Source organism: Brienomyrus brachyistius, chromosome 6 (genome assembly GCF_023856365.1).
Source record: "Brienomyrus brachyistius isolate T26 chromosome 6, BBRACH_0.4, whole genome shotgun sequence".
Taxonomy (NCBI): Eukaryota; Metazoa; Chordata; class Actinopteri; order Osteoglossiformes; family Mormyridae; genus Brienomyrus; species Brienomyrus brachyistius.
In genome coordinates, this window is record NC_064538.1 from 6,533,153 (window position 1) to 6,556,661 (window position 23,509).

The 23,509-nt window shown below is 48.9% G+C and overlaps 1 long non-coding RNA gene across 7 annotated transcripts in view; it reads left to right on the forward strand.

The window, feature by feature from the left end:
• LOC125745368 (uncharacterized) overlaps nt 1-23,509 on the forward strand; it is a 68,941-nt gene that overhangs the window by 38,457 nt on the left and 6,975 nt on the right. The window contains exons 1-4 of one of the 7 annotated variants that reach the window (XR_007398655.1): nt 200-4,086; nt 4,191-4,561; nt 12,388-13,599; nt 19,894-21,392. This is a non-coding gene — a long non-coding RNA (uncharacterized LOC125745368). Of the gene's footprint in view, nt 1-199; nt 4,087-4,190; nt 4,562-5,731; nt 6,820-6,923; nt 7,295-8,774; nt 10,028-12,387; nt 13,600-19,893; nt 21,393-23,509 lie in introns of those variants that run through there. The other 6 variants (XR_007398657.1, XR_007398661.1, XR_007398656.1 and 3 more) reach the window with 6 other exon arrangements.

Consider the following 23,509-nt stretch of genomic DNA (forward strand, 5'->3'; position numbering starts at 1 on the left):
AAAAAAATAATTATTATATGAAGGTTGATGTTGCTATTTATTGTTATTGTTGTTATCATAACTGCAGCTGTACTTATCATTTTTGATAAAAAATGAAAAAAACATTTTTGATTTGAAAAAAAAACAGTCATCCGCAGAGGAGGGGTGGTGGAGGGAATATACATGTAAAAAAAAATAATTATTATATGGAGGTTGATGTTGCTATTTATTGTTATTGTTGTTATCATAACTGCAGCTGTACTTATCATTTTTGTTATTGCTATTACTATTGTTATTGGCTCTAGTTGTTTTTCTTTTCATTTATTTTTATTATTTTTATTTTCTTTTTGTTTTTCTTTGTTTTTGTGTTTTTTTTTCTTCATAATGGAAATTTAAAATAAAGTAGTCCTCCGCAGAGGAGGGGTGGTGGAGGGAATATGCATGTAAAAAAAAATAATTGTCACACAACAGGGGTGACATATATCTCCCTGAGCCTGCGCAGTTTGTCGGGTGTTATGGGTGGTCCCGAAGGGGTCTGACCCCCTCTGCTGGTGGTGGGCTGGGTTGTTGCGTGAGTTGTGTCACTGTGGGTCAGGGTCCTGACGGGTATTCCGGGTACTTTGGGACACTACGTGCGTCGAAGGCGGCTTTGTGGTTTGGTCTTGTGCTGGGTGGGGGTGCCTACCTTCTTCTGTGGCCCTGGGTTCGGCTTCCTGGAAAGTGGGGTGGGCCCTTTCCACGGCCCCCCTCTACTTCCCGCTCCCCCTCAGCACTACTGGTGGTCGCATGCCGGGGGGTCAGAATGGGGGGGGTGTCGCTGCTACTCCCCACATCAACTATTAGCACATCCATGGACAAATCGCTACACTCACACACAAGCATAAATACATACATATATAGGTATGCATCCACACTTACCTGTACACCCCACACATGTAGATACACATACACAACCAATAGCAGACACGTTGTTTTTCTTTGTTTATTTTTTGTGTTTTTTTTGTTTGAAATGGAAATAAAAAATAAAGCAGTCCTCCGCAGAGAAGGGGTGGTGGAGGGAATATATATGTAGATATATAAAATAATTGTTTCACAACTAGGGTGACATACCTTGCCTGCTCACTCAATTTTAGTGCTCCTTAGTTATCCATACTGACCATCTAGTCTCGATACACCCATATATATATTTTTTTGGGAATATGGTGGGGTGCACGGGATTCCGCCGTCTGCCAGCGGTGGGGAGCTCGTACCCTGACCACTCCCTCACTTTTAATGTACCGCAGTTTTGAATTGCACACACTTCAGTTCACACACACATTCATACACACCGACATGTACATACATCACACACACACACATTGAGCGGGGGAGCAGATGGGGGCCTGAAGAGGGCCCCTTTTATTCTCCCTCTCTGGGCCCTTGGAGGGTGTGGTGGGTGGTCCCGGGGGGGGGTCTGGAGAGTACCCGGAAAACCTGCCTGGTCCTTGACCCACAGTGGCACATCCTTGATGATAATACGTTGTTGTAAATTTGTATTATGTGGTGGTTGATGTTGCTATTTATTGTTATTGTTGTTATCATAACTGCAGCTGTACTTATCATTTTTGTTATTGCTATTAATTTTGTTATTGGCTCTAGTTTTTCTTTTTATTTCTTTTTATTATTTTTATTTTCTTTTTGTTTTTCTTAATTTTTTGTTTTTTTTACGCAATGGACATGAAAAAAAAAACAGTCCTCCGCAGAGGAGGGGTGGTGGAGGGAATATACATGTAAAAAAAAAAAATTATTATATGGCGGTTGATGTTGCTATTTATTGTTATTGTTGTTATCATAACTGCAGCTGTAATTATCATTTTTGATAAAAAATGAAAAAAACATTTTTGATTTGAAAAAAAAAAACAGTCCTCCGCAGAGGAGGGGTGGTGGAGGGAATATACATGTAAAAAAAAATAATTATTATATGAAGGTTGATGTTGCTATTTATTGTTATTGTTGTTATCATAACTGCAGCTATACTTATCATTTTTGATAAAAAATGAAAAAAACATTTTTGATTTGAAAAAAAAACAGTCCTCCGCAGAGGAGGGGTGGTGGAGGGAATATACATTAAAAAAAAATAATTATTATATGGAGGTTGATGTTGCTATTTATTGTTATTGTTGTTATCATAACTGCAGCTGTACTTATCATTTTTGTTATTGCTATTACTATTGTTGTTGGCTCTAGTTGTTTTTCTTTTTATTTATTTTTATTATTTTTATTTTCTTTTTGTTTTTCTTTGTTTTTGTGTTTTTTTTTCTTCATAATGGAAATTTAAAATAAAGTATTCCTCCGCAGAGGAGGGGTGGTGGAGGGAATATGCATGTAAAAAAAAATAATTGTCACGCAACAGGGGTGACATATATCTCCCTGAGCCTGCGCAGTTTGTCGGGTGTTATGGGTGGTCCCGAAGGGGTCTGACCCCCTCTGCTGGTGGTGGGCTGGGTTGGTGCGTGAGTTGTGTCACTGTGGGTCAGGGTCCTGACGGGTATTCCGGGTACTTTGGGACACTACGTGCGTCGAAGGCGGCTTTGTGGTTTGGTCTTGTGCTGGGTGGGGGTGCCTACCTTCTTCTGTGGCCCTGGGTTCGGCTTCCTGGAAAGTGGGGTGGGCCCTTTCCACGGCCCCCCTCTACTTCCCGCTCCCCCTCAGCACTACTGGTGGTCGCATGCCGGGGGGTCAGAATGGGGGGGGTGTCGCTGCTACTCCCCACATCAACTATTAGCACATCCATGGACAAATCGCTACACTCACACACAAGCATAAATACATACATATATAGGTATGCATCCACACTTACCTGTACACCCCACACATGTAGATACACATACACAACCAATAGCAGACACGTTGTTTTTCTTTGTTTATTTTTTGTGTTTTTTTTGTTTGAAATGGAAATAAAAAATAAAGCAGTCCTCCGCAGAGGAGGGGTGGTGGAGGGAATATATATGTAGATATATAAAATAATTGTTTCACAACTAGGGTGACATACCTTGCCTGCTCACTCAATTTTAGTGCTCCTTAGTTATCCATACTGACCATCTAGTCTCGATACACCCATATATATATATTTTTGGGAATATGGTGGGGTGCACGGGATTCCGCCGTCTGCCAGCGGTGGGGAGCTCGTACCCTGACCACTCCCTCACTTTTAATGTACCGCAGTTTTGAATTGCACACTCTTCAGTTCACACACACATTCATACACACCGACATGTACATACATCACAAACACACACATTGAGCGGGGGAGCAGATGGGGGCCTGAAGGGGGCCCCTTTTATTCTCCCTCTCTGGGCCCTTGGAGGGTGTGGTGGGTGGTCCCGGGGGGGGTCTGGAGAGTACCCGGAAAACCTGCCTGGTCCTTGACCCACAGTGGCACATCCTTGATGATAATACGTTGTTGTAAATTTGTATTATGTGGTGGTTGATGTTGCTATTTATTGTTATTGTTGTTATCACAGCTGCAGCTGTACTTATCATTTTTGTTATTGCTATTAATTTTGTTATTGGCTCTAGTTTTTCTTTTTATTTCTTTTTATTATTTTTATTTTCTTTTTGTTTTTCTTAATTTTTTGTTTTTTTTACGCAATGGACATGAAAAAAAAACAGTCCTCCGCAGAGGAGGGGTGGTGGAGGGAATATACATGTAAAAAAAAATAATTATTATATGGAGGTTGATGTTGCTATTTATTGTTATTGTTGTTATCATAACTGCAGCTGTACTTATCATTTTTGATAAAAAATGAAAAAAACATTTTTGATTTGAAAAAAAAAACAGTCCTCCGCAGAGGAGGGGTGGTGGAGGGAATGTACATGTAGATATATAAAATAATTGTCTCACAACTAGGGTGACATACCTTGCCTGCTCACTCAATTTTAGTGCTCCTTAGTTATCCATACTGACCATCTAGTCTCTGTCACGGGAGATCGCGGGCAGAGCGGCGATCGTGCGTGCAGGCGGGCAAGGACAGGCAGACAAGCAGAAATCGGGGCAAAGTACGGGGTTTAATCAGGGACACGGAACTACGAACACTGACTGACATCAATGACGGACGAAGGACTCAGGTAAGACACGGACTGAAATACACAGGACTGACCAAATGAACTAGATACAGCTGGGTACAATCGGGAGAAAACACGTGGGTAATCAGGGGGCGTGTGGCACACAGGAGGAGCGGACGAGCCGGGTATGACAGAACCCCCCCCCAAAGGCGCGCTACTCCGGGCGCGCCAAGGAAGGGGGCGACGGACGGGACGAGGCAAAACAGGACCTGAAAAACAAGAACAGAATCAACGCAGGACGGGGAACAGGACCGAAGCACAAAACATGGCAAGAGACAGGACGTAGGACAGGAGCTGACAAAGGGCTGGGAAAGCAGAGAGACAGATCTGTCACGGGAGATCGCGGGCAGAGCGGCGATCGTGCGTGCAGGCGGGCAAGGACAGGCAGACAAGCAGAAATCGGGGCAAAGTACGGAGTTTAATCGGGGACACGGAACTACGAACACTGACTGACATCAATGACGGACGAAGGACTCAGGTAAGACACGGACTGAAATACACAGGACTGAGCAAATGAACTAGATACAGCTGGGTACAATCGGGAGAAAACACGTGGGTAATCAGGGGGCGTGGCACACAGGAGGAGCGGACGAGCCGGGCATGACAGAACCCCCCCCAAAGGCACGCTACTCCGGGCGCGCCAAGGAAGGGGGCGACGGACGGGACGAGGCAAAACAGGACCTGAAAAACAAGAACAGAATCAACGCAGGACGGGGAACAGGACCGAAGCACAAAACATGGCAAGAGACAGAACGTAGGACAGGAGCTGACAAAGGGCTGGGAAAGCGGAGAGACAGATCTGTCACGGGAGATCGCGGGCAGAGCGGCCATCGTGCGTGCAGGCGGGCAAGGACAGGCAGACAAGCAGAAATCGGGGCAAAGTACGGGGTTTAATCGGGGACACGGAACTACGAACACTGACTGACATCAATGACGGACGAAGGACTCAGGTAAGACACGGACTGAAATACACAGGACTGAGCAAATGAACTAGATACAGCTGGGTACAATCGGGAGAAAACACGTGGGTAATCAGGGGGCGTGGCACACAGGAGGAGCGGACGAGCCGGGCATGACAGTCTCGATACACCCATATATATTTTTTTTTGGGAATATGGTGGGGTGCATGGGATTCCGCCGTCTGCCTGTGGTGGGGAGCTCGTACCCTGACCACTCCCTCACTTTTAATGTACCGCAGTTTTGAATTGCACACACTTCTGTTCACACACACATTCATACACACCGACATGTACATACATTACACACACACACATTGAGTGGGGGGGGCAGATGGGGGCCTGAAGAGGGCCCCTTTTATTCTCCCTCTCTGGGCCCTTGGAGGGTGTGGTGGGTGGTCCCGGGGGGGGTTTGGAGAGTACCCGGAAAACCTGCCTGGTCCTTGACCCACAGTGGCACATCCTTGATGATAATACGTTGTTGTAAATTTGTATTATATGAAGGTTGATGTTGCTATTTATTGTTATTGTTGTTATCATAACTGCAGCTGTACTTATCATTTTTGATAAAAAATGAAAAAAACATTTTTGATTTGAAAAAAAAAACAGTCCTCCGCAGAGGAGGGGTGGTGGAGGGAATATACATGTAAAAAAAAATAATTATTATATGGAGGTTGATGTTGCTATTTATTGTTATTGTTGTTATCATAACTGCAGCTGTACTTATCATTTTTGTTATTGCTATTACTATTGTTATTGGCTCTAGTTGTTTTTCTTTTTATTTATTTTTATTATTTTTATTTTCTTTTTGTTTTTCTTTGTTTTTGTGTTTTTTTTTCTTCATAATGGAAATTTAAAATAAAGTAGTCCTCCGTAGAGGAGGGGTGGTGGAGGGAATATGCATGTAAAAAAAAATAATTGTCACGCAACAGGGGTGACATATATCTCCCTGAGCCTGCGCAGTTTGTCGGGTGTTATGGGTGGTCCCGAAGGGGTCTGACCCCCTCTGCTGGTGGTGGGCTGGGTTGGTGCGTGAGTTGTGTCACTGTGGGTCAGGGTCCTGACGGGTATTCCGGGTACTTTGGGACACTACGTGCGTCGAAGGCGGCTTTGTGGTTTGGTCTTGTGCTGGGTGGGGGTGCCTACCTTCTTCTGTGGCCCTGGGTTCGGCTTCCTGGAAAGTGGGGTGGGCTCTTTCCACGGCCCCCCTCTACTTCCCGCTCCCCCTCAGCACTACTGGTGGTCGCATGCCGGGGGGTCAGAATGGGGGGGGTGTCGCTGCTACTCCCCACATCAACTATTAGCACATCCATGGACAAATCGCTACACTCACACACAAGCATAAATACATACATATATAGGTATGCATCCACACTTACCTGTACACCCCACACATGTAGATACACATACACAACCAATAGCAGACACGTTGTTTTTCTTTGTTTATTTTTTGTGTTTTTTTTTGTTTGAAATGGAAATTAAAAATAAAGCAGTCCTCCGCAGAGGAGGGGTGGTGGAGGGAATATATATGTAGATATATAAAATAATTGTCTCACAACTAGGGTGACATACCTTGCCTGCTCACTCAATTTTAGTGCTCCTTAGTTATCCATACTGACCATCTAGTCTCTGTCACGGGAGATCGCGGGCAGAGCGGCGATCGTGCGTGCAGGCGGGCAAGGACAGGCAGACAAGCAGAAATCGGGGCAAAGTACGGGGTTTAATCAGGGACACGGAACTACGAACACTGACTGACATCAATGACGGACGAAGGACTCAGGTAAGACACGGACTGAAATACACAGGACTGACCAAATGAACTAGATACAGCTGGGTACAATCGGGAGAAAACACGTGGGTAATCAGGGGGCGTGTGGCACACAGGAGGAGCGGACGAGCCGGGTATGACAGAACCCCCCCCCAAAGGCGCGCTACTCCGGGCGCGCCAAGGAAGGGGGCGACGGACGGGACGAGGCAAAACAGGACCTGAAAAACAAGAACAGAATCAACGCAGGACGGGGAACAGGACCGAAGCACAAAACATGGCAAGAGACAGGACGTAGGACAGGAGCTGACAAAGGGCTGGGAAAGCAGAGAGACAGATCTGTCACGGGAGATCGCGGGCAGAGCGGCGATCGTGCGTGCAGGCGGGCAAGGACAGGCAGACAAGCAGAAATCGGGGCAAAGTACGGAGTTTAATCGGGGACACGGAACTACGAACACTGACTGACATCAATGACGGACGAAGGACTCAGGTAAGACACGGACTGAAATACACAGGACTGAGCAAATGAACTAGATACAGCTGGGTACAATCGGGAGAAAACACGTGGGTAATCAGGGGGCGTGGCACACAGGAGGAGCGGACGAGCCGGGCATGACAGAACCCCCCCCAAAGGCACGCTACTCCGGGCGCGCCAAGGAAGGGGGCGACGGACGGGACGAGGCAAAACAGGACCTGAAAAACAAGAACAGAATCAACGCAGGACGGGGAACAGGACCGAAGCACAAAACATGGCAAGAGACAGAACGTAGGACAGGAGCTGACAAAGGGCTGGGAAAGCGGAGAGACAGATCTGTCACGGGAGATCGCGGGCAGAGCGGCCATCGTGCGTGCAGGCGGGCAAGGACAGGCAGACAAGCAGAAATCGGGGCAAAGTACGGGGTTTAATCGGGGACACGGAACTACGAACACTGACTGACATCAATGACGGACGAAGGACTCAGGTAAGACACGGACTGAAATACACAGGACTGAGCAAATGAACTAGATACAGCTGGGTACAATCGGGAGAAAACACGTGGGTAATCAGGGGGCGTGGCACACAGGAGGAGCGGACGAGCCGGGCATGACAGTCTCGATACACCCATATATATTTTTTTTTGGGAATATGGTGGGGTGCATGGGATTCCGCCGTCTGCCAGTGGTGGGGAGCTCGTACCCTGACCACTCCCTCACTTTTAATGTACCGCAGTTTTGAATTGCACACACTTCTGTTCACACACACATTCATACACACCGACATGTACATACATTACACACACACACATTGAGTGGGGGGGGCAGATGGGGGCCTGAAGAGGGCCCCTTTTATTCTCCCTCTCTGGGCCCTTGGAGGGTGTGGTGGGTGGTCCCGGGGGGGGTTTGGAGAGTACCCGGAAAACCTGCCTGGTCCTTGACCCACAGTGGCACATCCTTGATGATAATACGTTGTTGTAAATTTGTATTATATGAAGGTTGATGTTGCTATTTATTGTTATTGTTGTTATCATAACTGCAGCTGTACTTATCATTTTTGATAAAAAATGAAAAAAACATTTTTGATTTGAAAAAAAAAACAGTCCTCCGCAGAGGAGGGGTGGTGGAGGGAATATACATGTAAAAAAAAATAATTATTATATGGAGGTTGATGTTGCTATTTATTGTTATTGTTGTTATCATAACTGCAGCTGTACTTATCATTTTTGTTATTGCTATTACTATTGTTATTGGCTCTAGTTGTTTTTCTTTTTATTTATTTTTATTATTTTTATTTTCTTTTTGTTTTTCTTTGTTTTTGTGTTTTTTTTTCTTCATAATGGAAATTTAAAATAAAGTAGTCCTCCGTAGAGGAGGGGTGGTGGAGGGAATATGCATGTAAAAAAAAATAATTGTCACGCAACAGGGGTGACATATATCTCCCTGAGCCTGCACAGTTTGTCGGGTGTTATGGGTGGTCCCGAAGGGGTCTGACCCCCTCTGCTGGTGGTGGGCTGGGTTGGTGCGTGAGTTGTGTCACTGTGGGTCAGGGTCCTGACGGGTATTCCGGGTACTTTGGGACACTACGTGCGTCGAAGGCGGCTTTGTGGTTTGGTCTTGTGCTGGGTGGGGGTGCCTACCTTCTTCTGTGGCCCTGGGTTCGGCTTCCTGGAAAGTGGGGTGGGCTCTTTCCACGGCCCCCCTCTACTTCCCGCTCCCCCTCAGCACTACTGGTGGTCGCATGCCGGGGGGTCAGAATGGGGGGGGTGTCGCTGCTACTCCCCACATCAACTATTAGCACATCCATGGACAAATCGCTACACTCACACACAAGCATAAATACATACATATATAGGTATGCATCCACACTTACCTGTACACCCCACACATGTAGATACACATACACAACCAATAGCAGACACGTTGTTTTTCTTTGTTTATTTTTTGTGTTTTTTTTTGTTTGAAATGGAAATTAAAAATAAAGCAGTCCTCCGCAGAGGAGGGGTGGTGGAGGGAATATATATGTAGATATATAAAATAATTGTCTCACAACTAGGGTGACATACCTTGCCTGCTCACTCAATTTTTGTGCTCCTTAGTTATCCATACTGACCATCTAGTCTCTGTCACGGGAGATCGCGGGCAGAGCGGCGATCGTGCGTGCAGGCGGGCAAGGACAGGCAGACAAGCAGAAATCGGGGCAAAGTACGGGGTTTAATCGGGGACACGGAACTACGAACACTGACTGACATCAATGACGGACGAAGGACTCAGGTAAATCACGGACTGAAATACACAGGACTGAGCAAATGAACTAGATACAGCTGGGTACAATCGGGAGAAAACACGTGGGTAATCAGGGGGCGTGTGGCACACAGGAGGAGCGGACGAGCCGGGTATGACAGAACCCCCCCCCAAAGGCGCGCTACTCCGGGCGCGCCAAGGAAGAGGGCGACGGACGGGACGAGGCAAAACAGGACCTGAAAAACAAGAACAGAATCAACGCAGGACGGGGAACAGGACCGAAGCACAAAACATGGCAAGAGACAGAACGTAGGACAGGAGCTGACAAAGGGCTGGGAAAGCGGAGAGACAGATCTGTCACGGGAGATCGCGGGCAGAGCGGCGATCGTGCGTGCAGGCGGGCAAGGACAGGCAGGCAAGCAGAAATCGGGGCAAAGTACGGAGTTTAATCGGGGACACGGAACTACGAACACTGACTGACATCAATGACGGACGAAGGACTCAGGTAAGACACGGACTGAAATACACAGGACTGAGCAAATGAACTAGATACAGCTGGGTACAATCGGGAGAAAACACGTGGGTAATCAGGGGGCGTGGCACACAGGAGGAGCGGACGAGTCGGGCATGACAGAACCCCCCCCAAAGGCACGCTACTCCGGGCGCGCCAAGGAAGGGGGCGACGGACGGGACGAGGCAAAACAGGACCTGAAAAACAAGAACAGAATCAACGCAGGACGGGGAACAGGACCGAAGCACAAAACATGGCAAGAGACAGAACGTAGGACAGGAGCTGACAAAGGGCTGGGAAAGCGGAGAGACAGATCTGTCACGGGAGATCGCGGGCAGAGCGGCGATCGTGCGTGCAGGCGGGCAAGGACAGGCAGACAAGCAGAAATCGGGGCAAAGTACGGGGTTTAATCGGGGACACGGAACTACGAACACTGACTGACATCAATGACGGACGAAGGACTCAGGTAAGACACGGACTGAAATACACAGGACTGAGCAAATGAACTAGATACAGCTGGGTACAATCGGGAGAAAACACGTGGGTAATCAGGGGGCGTGGCACACAGGAGGAGCGGACGAGCCGGGCATGACAGTCTCGATACACCCATATATATTTTTTTTGGGAATATGGTGGGGTGCATGGGATTCCGCCGTCTGCCAGTGGTGGGGAGCTCGTACCCTGACCACTCCCTCACTTTTAATGTACCGCAGTTTTGAATTGCACACACTTCTGTTCACACACACATTCATACACACCGACATGTACATACATTACACACACACACATTGAGCGGGGGGGGCAGATGGGGGCCTGAAGAGGGCCCCTTTTATTCTCCCTCTCTGGGCCCTTGGAGGGTGTGGTGGGTGGTCCCGGGGGGGGTTTGGAGAGTACCCGGAAAACCTGCCTGGTCCTTGACCCACAGTGGCACATCCTTGATGATAATACGTTGTTGTAAATTTGTATTATATGAAGGTTGATGTTGCTATTTATTGTTATTGTTGTTATCATAACTGCAGCTGTACTTATCATTTTTGATAAAAAATGAAAAAAACATTTTTGATTTGAAAAAAAAAACAGTCCTCCGCAGAGGAGGGGTGGTGGAGGGAATATACATGTAAAAAAAAATAATTATTATATGGAGGTTGATGTTGCTATTTATTGTTATTGTTGTTATCATAACTGCAGCTGTACTTATCATTTTTGTTATTGCTATTACTATTGTTATTGGCTCTAGTTGTTTTTCTTTTTATTTATTTTTATTATTTTTATTTTCTTTTTGTTTTTCTTTGTTTTTGTGTTTTTTTTTCTTCATAATGGAAATTTAAAATAAAGTAGTCCTCCGTAGAGGAGGGGTGGTGGAGGGAATATGCATGTAAAAAAAAATAATTGTCACGCAACAGGGGTGACATATATCTCCCTGAGCCTGCGCAGTTTGTCGGGTGTTATGGGTGGTCCCGAAGGGGTCTGACCCTCTCTGCTGGTGGTGGGCTGGGTTGGTGCGTGAGTTGTGTCACTGTGGGTCAGGGTCCTGACGGGTATTCCGGGTACTTTGGGACACTACGTGCGTCGAAGGCGGCTTTGTGGTTTGGTCTTGTGCTGGGTGGGGGTGCCTACCTTCTTCTGTGGCCCTGGGTTCGGCTTCCTGGAAAGTGGGGTGGGCTCTTTCCACGGCCCCCCTCTACTTCCCGCTCCCCCTCAGCACTACTGGTGGTCGCATGCCGGGGGGTCAGAATGGGGGGGGGTGTCGCTGCTACTCCCCACATCAACTATTAGCACATCCATGGACAAATCGCTACACTCACACACAAGCATAAATACATACATATATAGGTATGCATCCACACTTACCTGTACACCCCACACATGTAGATACACATACACAACCAATAGCAGACACGTTGTTTTTCTTTGTTTATTTTTTGTGTTTTTTTTTGTTTGAAATGGAAATTAAAAATAAAGCAGTCCTCCGCAGAGGAGGGGTGGTGGAGGGAATATATATGTAGATATATAAAATAATTGTCTCACAACTAGGGTGACATACCTTGCCTGCTCACTCAATTTTAGTGCTCCTTAGTTATCCATACTGACCATCTAGTCTCTGTCACGGGAGATCGCGGGCAGAGCGGCGATCGTGCGTGCAGGCGGGCAAGGACAGGCAGACAAGCAGAAATCGGGGCAAAGTACGGGGTTTAATCGGGGACACGGAACTACGAACACTGACTGACATCAATGACGGACGAAGGACTCAGGTAAGACACGGACTGAAATACACAGGACTGACCAAATGAACTAGATACAGCTGGGTACAATCGGGAGAAAACACGTGGGTAATCAGGGGGCGTGGCACACAGGAGGAGCGGACGAGCCGGGCATGACAGAACCCCCCCCCAAAGGCGCGCTACTCCGGGCGCGCCAAGGAAGGGGGCGACGGACGGGACGAGGCAAAACAGGACCTGAAAAACAAGAACAGAATCAACGCAGGACGGGGAACAGGACCGAAGCACAAAACATGGCAAGAGACAGAACGTAGGACAGGAGCTGACAAAGGGCTGGGAAAGCGGAGAGACAGATCTGTCACGGGAGATCGCGGGCAGAGCGGCGATCGTGCGTGCAGGCGGGCAAGGACAGGCAGACAAGCAGAAATCGGGGCAAAGTACGGGGTTTAATCGGGGACACGGAACTACGAACACTGACTGACATCAATGACGGACGAAGGACTCAGGTAAGACACGGACTGAAATACACAGGACTGAGCAAATGAACTAGATACAGCTGGGTACAATCGGGAGAAAACACGTGGGTAATCAGGGGGCGTGGCACACAGGAGGAGCGGACGAGCCGGGCATGACAGAACCCCCCCCCCAAAGGCGCGCTACTCCGGGCGCGCCAAGGAAGGGGGCGACGGACGGGACGAGGCAAAACAGGACCTGAAAAACAAGAACAGAATCAACGCAGGACGGGGAACAGGACCGAAGCACAAAACATGGCAAGAGACAGAACGTAGGACAGGAGCTGACAAAGGGCTGGGAAAGCGGAGAGACAGATCTGTCACGGGAGATCGCGGGCAGAGCGGCGATCGTGCGTGCAGGCGGGCAAGGACAGGCAGACAAGCAGAAATCGGGGCAAAGTACGGGGTTTAATCGGGGACACGGAACTACGAACACTGACTGACATCAATGACGGACGAAGGACTCAGGTAAGACACGGACTGAAATACACAGGACTGAGCAAATGAACTAGATACAGCTGGGTACAATCGGGAGAAAACACGTGGGTAATCAGGGGGCGTGGCACACAGGAGGAGCAGACGAGCCGGGCATGACAGAACCCCCCCCCAAAGGCGCGCTACTCCGGGCGCGCCAAGGAAGGGGGCGACGGACGGGACGAGGCAAAACAGGACCTGAAAAACAAGAACAGAATCAACGCAGGATGGGGAACAGGACCGAAGCACAAAACATGGCAAGAGACAGAACGTAGGACAGGAGCTGACAAAGGGCTGGGAAAGCGGAGAGACAGATCTGTCACGGGAGATCGCGGGCACACAGGAGGAGCGGACGAGCCGGGTATGACAGTCTCGATACACCCATATATATTTTTTTTTGGGAATATGGTGGGGTGCACGGGATTCCGCCGTCTGCCAGCGGTGGGGAGCTCGTACTCTGACCACTCCCTCACTTTTAATGTACCGCAGTTTTGAATTGCACACACTTCAGTTCACAAACACATTCATACACACCGACATGTACATACATTACACACACACACATTGAGCGGGGGGCAGATGGGGGCCTGAAGGGGGCCCCTTTTATTCTCCCTCTCTGGGCCCTTGGAGGGTGTGGTGGGTGGTCCCGGGGGGGGTCTGGAGAGTACCCGGAACACCTGCCTGGTCCTTGACCCACAGTGGCACATCCTTGATGATAATACGTAGTTGTAAATTTGTATTATGTGGTGGTTAATGTTGCTATTTATAGTTATTGTTGTTATCACAGCTGCAGCTGTACTTATCATTTTTGTTATTGCTTTTACTTTTGTTATTTGCTCTAGTTGTTTTTCTTTTTATTTATTTTTATTTTCTTTTTGTTTTTCTTTGTTTTTGTGTTTTTTTTTCTTCATAATGGAAATTTAAAATAAAGTAGTCCTCCGCAGAGGAGGGGTGGTGGAGGGAATATGCATGTAAAAAAAAATAATTGTCACGCAACAGGGGTGACATATATCTCCCTGAGCCTGCGCAGTTTGTCGGGTGTTATGGGTGGTCCCGAAGGGGTCTGACCCCCTCTGCTGGTGGTGGGCTGGGTTGGTGCGTGAGTTGTGTCACTGTGGGTCAGGGTCCTGACGGGTATTCCGGGTACTTTGGGACACTACGTGCGTCGAAGGCGGCTTTGTGGTTTGGTCTTGTGCTGGGTGGGGGTGCCTACCTTCTTCTGTGGCCCTGGGTTCGGCTTCCTGGAAAGTGGGGTGGGCCCTTTTCACGGCCCCCCTCTACTTCCCGCTCCCCCTCAGCACTACTGGTGGTCGCATGCCGGGGGGTCAGAATGGGGGGGGGTGTCGCTGCTACTCCCCACATCAACTATTAGCACATCCATGGACAAATCGCTACACTCACACACAAGCATAAATACATACATATATAGGTATGCATCCACACTTACCTGTACACCCCACACATGTAGATACACATACACAACCAATAGCAGACACGTTGTTTTTCTTTGTTTATTTTTTGTGTTTTTTTTTGTTTGAAATGGAAATTAAAAATAAAGCAGTCCTCCGCAGAGGAGGGGTGGTGGAGGGAATATATATGTAGATATATAAAATAATTGTCTCACAACTAGGGTGACATACCTTGCCTGCTCACTCAATTTTAGTGCTCCTTAGTTATCCATACTGACCATCTAGTCTCTGTCACGGGAGATCGCGGGCAGAGCGGCGATTGTGCGTGCAGGCGGGCAAGGACAGGCAGACAAGCAGAAATCGGGGCAAAGTACGGGGTTTAATCGGGGACACGGAACTACGAACACTGACTGACATCAATGACGGACGAAGGACTCAGGTAAGACACGGACTGAAATACACAGGACTGAGCAAATGAACTAGATACAGCTGGGTACAATCGGGAGAAAACACGTGGGTAATCAGGGGGCGTGGCACACAGGAGGAGCGGACGAGCCGGGCATGACAGAACCCCCCCCCCAAAGGCGCGCTACTCCGGGCGCGCCAAGGAAGGGGGCGACGGACGGGACGAGGCAAAACAGGACCTGAAAAACAAGAACAGAATCAACGCAGGACGGGGAACAGGACCGAAGCACAAAACATGGCAAGAGACAGAACGTAGGACAGGAGCTGACAAAGGGCTGGGAAAGCGGAGAGACAGATCTGTCACGGGAGATCGCGGGCAGAGCGGCGATCGTGCGTGCAGGCGGGCAAGGACAGGCAGACAAGCAGAAATCGGGGCAAAGTACGGGGTTTAATCGGGGACACGGAACTACGAACACTGACTGACATCAATGACGGACGAAGGACTCAGGTAAGACACGGACTGAAATACACAGGACTGAGCAAATGAACTAGATTCAGCTGGGTACAATCGGGAGAAAACACGTGGGTAATCAGGGGGCGTGGCACACAGGAGGAGCGGACGAGCCGGGCATGACAGTCTCGATACACCCATATATATTTTTTTTTGGGAATATGGTGGGGTGCATGGGATTCCGCCGTCTGCCAGTGGTGGGGAGCTCGTACCCTGACCACTCCCTCACTTTTAATGTACCGCAGTTTTGAATTGCACACACTTCTGTTCACATACACATTCATACACACCGACAGGTACATACATTACACACACACACATTGAGTGGGGGGGGCAGATGGGGGCCTGAAGAGGGCCCCTTTTATTCTCCCTCTCTGGGCCCTTGGAGGGTGTGGTGGGTGGTCCCGGGGGGGGTTTGGAGAGTACCCGGAAAACCTGCCTGGTCCTTGACCCACAGTGGCACATCCTTGATGATAATACGTTGTTGTAAATTTGTATTATATGAAGGTTGATGTTGCTATTTATTGTTATTGTTGTTATCATAACTGCAGCTGTACTTATCATTTTTGATAAAAAATGAAAAAAACATTTTTGATTTGAAAAAAAAAACAGTCCTCCGCAGAGGAGGGGTGGTGGAGGGAATATACATGTAAAAAAAAATAATTATTATATGGAGGTTGATGTTGCTATTTATTGTTATTGTTGTTATCATAACTGCAGCTGTACTTATCATTTTTGTTATTGCTATTACTATTGTTATTGGCTCTAGTTGTTTTTCTTTTTATTTATTTTTATTATTTTTATTTTCTTTTTGTTTTTCTTTGTTTTTGTGTTTTTTTTTCTTCATAATGGAAATTTAAAATAAAGTAGTCCTCCGTAGAGGAGGGGTGGTGGAGGGAATATGCATGTAAAAAAAAATAATTGTCACGCAACAGGGGTGACATATATCTCCCTGAGCCTGCGCAGTTTGTCGGGTGTTATGGGTGGTCCCGAAGGGGTCTGACCCCCTCTGCTGGTGGTGGGCTGGGTTGGTGCGTGAGTTGTGTCACTGTGGGTCAGGGTCCTGACGGGTATTCCGGGTACTTTGGGACACTACGTGCGTCGAAGGCGGCTTTGTGGTTTGGTCTTGTGCTGGGTGGGGGTGCCTACCTTCTTCTGTGGCCCTGGGTTCGGCTTCCTGGAAAGTGGGGTGGGCTCTTTCCACGGCCCCCCTCTACTTCCCGCTCCCCCTCAGCACTACTGGTGGTCGCATGCCGGGGGGTCAGAATGGGGGGGGTGTCGCTGCTACTCCCCACATCAACTATTAGCACATCCATGGACAAATCGCTACACTCACACACAAGCATAAATACATACATATATAGGTATGCATCCACACTTACCTGTACACCCCACACATGTAGATACACATACACAACCAATAGCAGACACGTTGTTTTTCTTTGTTTATTTTTTGTGTTTTTTTTTGTTTGAAATGGAAATTAAAAATAAAGCAGTCCTCCGCAGAGGAGGGGTGGTGGAGGGAATATATATGTAGATATATAAAATAATTGTCTCACAACTAGGGTGACATACCTTGCCTGCTCACTCAATTTTAGTGCTCCTTAGTTATCCATACTGACCATCTAGTCTCTGTCACGGGAGATCGCGGGCAGAGCGGCGATCGTGCGTGCAGGCGGGCAAGGACAGGCAGACAAGCAGAAATCGGGGCAAAGTACGGGGTTTAATCGGGGACACGGAACTACGAACACTGACTGACATCAATGACGGACGAAGGACTCAGGTAAATCACGGACTGAAATACACAGGACTGAGCAAATGAACTAGATACAGCTGGGTACAATCGGGAGAAAACACGTGGGTAATCAGGGGGCGTGTGGCACACAGGAGGAGCGGACGAGCCGGGTATGACAGAACCCCCCCCCAAAGGCGCGCTACTCCGGGCGCGCCAAGGAAGAGGGCGACGGACGGGACGAGGCAAAACAGGACCTGAAAAACAAGAACAGAATCAACGCAGGACGGGGAACAGGACCGAAGCACAAAACATGGCAAGAGACAGAACGTAGGACAGGAGCTGACAAAGGGCTGGGAAAGCGGAGAGACAGATCTGTCACGGGAGATCGCGGGCAGAGCGGCGATCGTGCGTGCAGGCGGGCAAGGACAGGCAGACAAGCAGAAATCGGGGCAAAGTACGGGGTTTAATCGGGGACACGGAACTACGAACACTGACTGACATCAATGACGGACGAAGGACTCAGGTAAGACACGGACTGAAATACACAGGACTGAGCAAATGAACTAGATACAGCTGGGTACAATCGGGAGAAAACACGTGGGTAATCAGGGGGCGTGGCACACAGGAGGAGCGGACGAGTCGGGCATGACAGAACCCCCCCCAAAGGCACGCTACTCCGGGCGCGCCAAGGAAGGGGGCGACGGACGGGACGAGGCAAAACAGGACCTGAAAAACAAGAACAGAATCAACGCAGGACGGGGAACAGGACCGAAGCACAAAACATGGCAAGAGACAGAACGTAGGACAGGAGCTGACAAAGGGCTGGGAAAGCGGAGAGACAGATCTGTCACGGGAGATCGCGGGCAGAGCGGCGATCGTGCGTGCAGGCGGGCAAGGACAGGCAGACAAGCAGAAATCGGGGCAAAGTACGGGGTTTAATCGGGGACACGGAACTACGAACACTGACTGACATCAATGACGGACGAAGGACTCAGGTAAGACACGGACTGAAATACACAGGACTGAGCAAATGAACTAGATACAGCTGGGTACAATCGGGAGAAAACACGTGGGTAATCAGGGGGCGTGGCACACAGGAGGAGCGGACGAGCCGGGCATGACAGTCTCGATACACCCATATATATTTTTTTTGGGAATATGGTGGGGTGCATGGGATTCCGCCGTCTGCCAGTGGTGGGGAGCTCGTACCCTGACCACTCCCTCACTTTTAATGTACCGCAGTTTTGAATTGCACACACTTCTGTTCACACACACATTCATACACACCGACATGTACATACATTACACACACACACATTGAGCGGGGGGGGCAGATGGGGGCCTGAAGAGGGCCCCTTTTATTCTCCCTCTCTGGGCCCTTGGAGGGTGTGGTGGGTGGTCCCGGGGGGGGTTTGGAGAGTACCCGGAAAACCTGCCTGGTCCTTGACCCACAGTGGCACATCCTTGATGATAATACGTTGTTGTAAATTTGTATTATATGAAGGTTGATGTTGCTATTTATTGTTATTGTTGTTATCATAACTGCAGCTGTACTTATCATTTTTGATAAAAAATGAAAAAAACATTTTTGATTTGAAAAAAAAAACAGTCCTCCGCAGAGGAGGGGTGGTGGAGGGAATATACATGTAAAAAAAAATAATTATTATATGGAGGTTGATGTTGCTATTTATTGTTATTGTTGTTATCATAACTGCAGCTGTACTTATCATTTTTGTTATTGCTATTACTATTGTTATTGGCTCTAGTTGTTTTTCTTTTTATTTATTTTTATTATTTTTATTTTCTTTTTGTTTTTCTTTGTTTTTGTGTTTTTTTTTCTTCATAATGGAAATTTAAAATAAAGTAGTCCTCCGTAGAGGAGGGGTGGTGGAGGGAATATGCATGTAAAAAAAAATAATTGTCACGCAACAGGGGTGACATATATCTCCCTGAGCCTGCGCAGTTTGTCGGGTGTTATGGGTGGTCCCGAAGGGGTCTGACCCTCTCTGCTGGTGGTGGGCTGGGTTGGTGCGTGAGTTGTGTCACTGTGGGTCAGGGTCCTGACGGGTATTCCGGGTACTTTGGGACACTACGTGCGTCGAAGGCGGCTTTGTGGTTTGGTCTTGTGCTGGGTGGGGGTGCCTACCTTCTTCTGTGGCCCTGGGTTCGGCTTCCTGGAAAGTGGGGTGGGCTCTTTCCACGGCCCCCCTCTACTTCCCGCTCCCCCTCAGCACTACTGGTGGTCGCATGCCGGGGGGTCAGAATGGGGGGGGTGTCGCTGCTACTCCCCACATCAACTATTAGCACATCCATGGACAAATCGCTACACTCACACACAAGCATAAATACATACATATATAGGTATGCATCCACACTTACCTGTACACCCCACACATGTAGATACACATACACAACCAATAGCAGACACGTTGTTTTTCTTTGTTTATTTTTTGTGTTTTTTTTTGTTTGAAATGGAAATTAAAAATAAAGCAGTCCTCCGCAGAGGAGGGGTGGTGGAGGGAATATATATGTAGATATATAAAATAATTGTCTCACAACTAGGGTGACATACCTTGCCTGCTCACTCAATTTTAGTGCTCCTTAGTTATCCATACTGACCATCTAGTCTCTGTCACGGGAGATCGCGGGCAGAGCGGCGATCGTGCGTGCAGGCGGGCAAGGACAGGCAGACAAGCAGAAATCGGGGCAAAGTACGGGGTTTAATCGGGGACACGGAACTACGAACACTGACTGACATCAATGACGGACGAAGGACTCAGGTAAGACACGGACTGAAATACACAGGACTGACCAAATGAACTAGATACAGCTGGGTACAATCGGGAGAAAACACGTGGGTAATCAGGGGGCGTGGCACACAGGAGGAGCGGACGAGCCGGGCATGACAGAACCCCCCCCCAAAGGCGCGCTACTCCGGGCGCGCCAAGGAAGGGGGCGACGGACGGGACGAGGCAAAACAGGACCTGAAAAACAAGAACAGAATCAACGCAGGACGGGGAACAGGACCGAAGCACAAAACATGGCAAGAGACAGAACGTAGGACAGGAGCTGACAAAGGGCTGGGAAAGCGGAGAGACAGATCTGTCACGGGAGATCGCGGGCAGAGCGGCGATCGTGCGTGCAGGCGGGCAAGGACAGGCAGACAAGCAGAAATCGGGGCAAAGTACGGGGTTTAATCGGGGACACGGAACTACGAACACTGACTGACATCAATGACGGACGAAGGACTCAGGTAAGACACGGACTGAAATACACAGGACTGAGCAAATGAACTAGATACAGCTGGGTACAATCGGGAGAAAACACGTGGGTAATCAGGGGGCGTGGCACACAGGAGGAGCGGACGAGCCGGGCATGACAGAACCCCCCCCCCAAAGGCGCGCTACTCCGGGCGCGCCAAGGAAGGGGGCGACGGACGGGACGAGGCAAAACAGGACCTGAAAAACAAGAACAGAATCAACGCAGGACGGGGAACAGGACCGAAGCACAAAACATGGCAAGAGACAGAACGTAGGACAGGAGCTGACAAAGGGCTGGGAAAGCGGAGAGACAGATCTGTCACGGGAGATCGCGGGCAGAGCGGCGATCGTGCGTGCAGGCGGGCAAGGACAGGCAGACAAGCAGAAATCGGGGCAAAGTACGGGGTTTAATCGGGGACACGGAACTACGAACACTGACTGACATCAATGACGGACGAAGGACTCAGGTAAGACACGGACTGAAATACACAGGACTGAGCAAATGAACTAGATACAGCTGGGTACAATCGGGAGAAAACACGTGGGTAATCAGGGGGCGTGGCACACAGGAGGAGCAGACGAGCCGGGCATGACAGAACCCCCCCCCAAAGGCGCGCTACTCCGGGCGCGCCAAGGAAGGGGGCGACGGACGGGACGAGGCAAAACAGGACCTGAAAAACAAGAACAGAATCAACGCAGGATGGGGAACAGGACCGAAGCACAAAACATGGCAAGAGACAGAACGTAGGACAGGAGCTGACAAAGGGCTGGGAAAGCGGAGAGACAGATCTGTCACGGGAGATCGCGGGCACACAGGAGGAGCGGACGAGCCGGGTATGACAGTCTCGATACACCCATATATATTTTTTTTTGGGAATATGGTGGGGTGCACGGGATTCCGCCGTCTGCCAGCGGTGGGGAGCTCGTACTCTGACCACTCCCTCACTTTTAATGTACCGCAGTTTTGAATTGCACACACTTCAGTTCACAAACACATTCATACACACCGACATGTACATACATTACACACACACACATTGAGCGGGGGGCAGATGGGGGCCTGAAGGGGGCCCCTTTTATTCTCCCTCTCTGGGCCCTTGGAGGGTGTGGTGGGTGGTCCCGGGGGGGGTCTGGAGAGTACCCGGAACACCTGCCTGGTCCTTGACCCACAGTGGCACATCCTTGATGATAATACGTAGTTGTAAATTTGTATTATGTGGTGGTTAATGTTGCTATTTATAGTTATTGTTGTTATCACAGCTGCAGCTGTACTTATCATTTTTGTTATTGCTTTTACTTTTGTTATTTGCTCTAGTTGTTTTTCTTTTTATTTATTTTTATTTTCTTTTTGTTTTTCTTTGTTTTTGTGTTTTTTTTTCTTCATAATGGAAATTTAAAATAAAGTAGTCCTCCGCAGAGGAGGGGTGGTGGAGGGAATATGCATGTAAAAAAAAATAATTGTCACGCAACAGGGGTGACATATATCTCCCTGAGCCTGCGCAGTTTGTCGGGTGTTATGGGTGGTCCCGAAGGGGTCTGACCCCCTCTGCTGGTGGTGGGCTGGGTTGGTGCGTGAGTTGTGTCACTGTGGGTCAGGGTCCTGACGGGTATTCCGGGTACTTTGGGACACTACGTGCGTCGAAGGCGGCTTTGTGGTTTGGTCTTGTGCTGGGTGGGGGTGCCTACCTTCTTCTGTGGCCCTGGGTTCGGCTTCCTGGAAAGTGGGGTGGGCCCTTTTCACGGCCCCCCTCTACTTCCCGCTCCCCCTCAGCACTACTGGTGGTCGCATGCCGGGGGGTCAGAATGGGGGGGGTGTCGCTGCTACTCCCCACATCAACTATTAGCACATCCATGGACAAATCGCTACACTCACACACAAGCATAAATACATACATATATAGGTATGCATCCACACTTACCTGTACACCCCACACATGTAGATACACATACACAACCAATAGCAGACACGTTGTTTTTCTTTGTTTATTTTTTGTGTTTTTTTTTGTTTGAAATGGAAATTAAAAATAAAGCAGTCCTCCGCAGAGGAGGGGTGGTGGAGGGAATATATATGTAGATATATAAAATAATTGTCTCACAACTAGGGTGACATACCTTGCCTGCTCACTCAATTTTAGTGCTCCTTAGTTATCCATACTGACCATCTAGTCTCTGTCACGGGAGATCGCGGGCAGAGCGGCGATTGTGCGTGCAGGCGGGCAAGGACAGGCAGACAAGCAGAAATCGGGGCAAAGTACGGGGTTTAATCGGGGACACGGAACTACGAACACTGACTGACATCAATGACGGACGAAGGACTCAGGTAAGACACGGACTGAAATACACAGGACTGAGCAAATGAACTAGATACAGCTGGGTACAATCGGGAGAAAACACGTGGGTAATCAGGGGGCGTGGCACACAGGAGGAGCGGACGAGCCGGGCATGACAGAACCCCCCCCCCAAAGGCGCGCTACTCCGGGCGCGCCAAGGAAGGGGGCGACGGACGGGACGAGGCAAAACAGGACCTGAAAAACAAGAACAGAATCAACGCAGGACGGGGAACAGGACCGAAGCACAAAACATGGCAAGAGACAGAACGTAGGACAGGAGCTGACAAAGGGCTGGGAAAGCGGAGAGACAGATCTGTCACGGGAGATCGCGGGCAGAGCGGCGATCGTGCGTGCAGGCGGGCAAGGACAGGCAGACAAGCAGAAATCGGGGCAAAGTACGGGGTTTAATCGGGGACACGGAACTACGAACACTGACTGACATCAATGACGGACGAAGGACTCAGGTAAGACACGGACTGAAATACACAGGACTGAGCAAATGAACTAGATACAGCTGGGTACAATCGGGAGAAAACACGTGGGTAATCAGGGGGCGTGGCACACAGGAGGAGCGGACGAGCCGGGCATGACAGTCTCGATACACCCATATATATTTTTTTT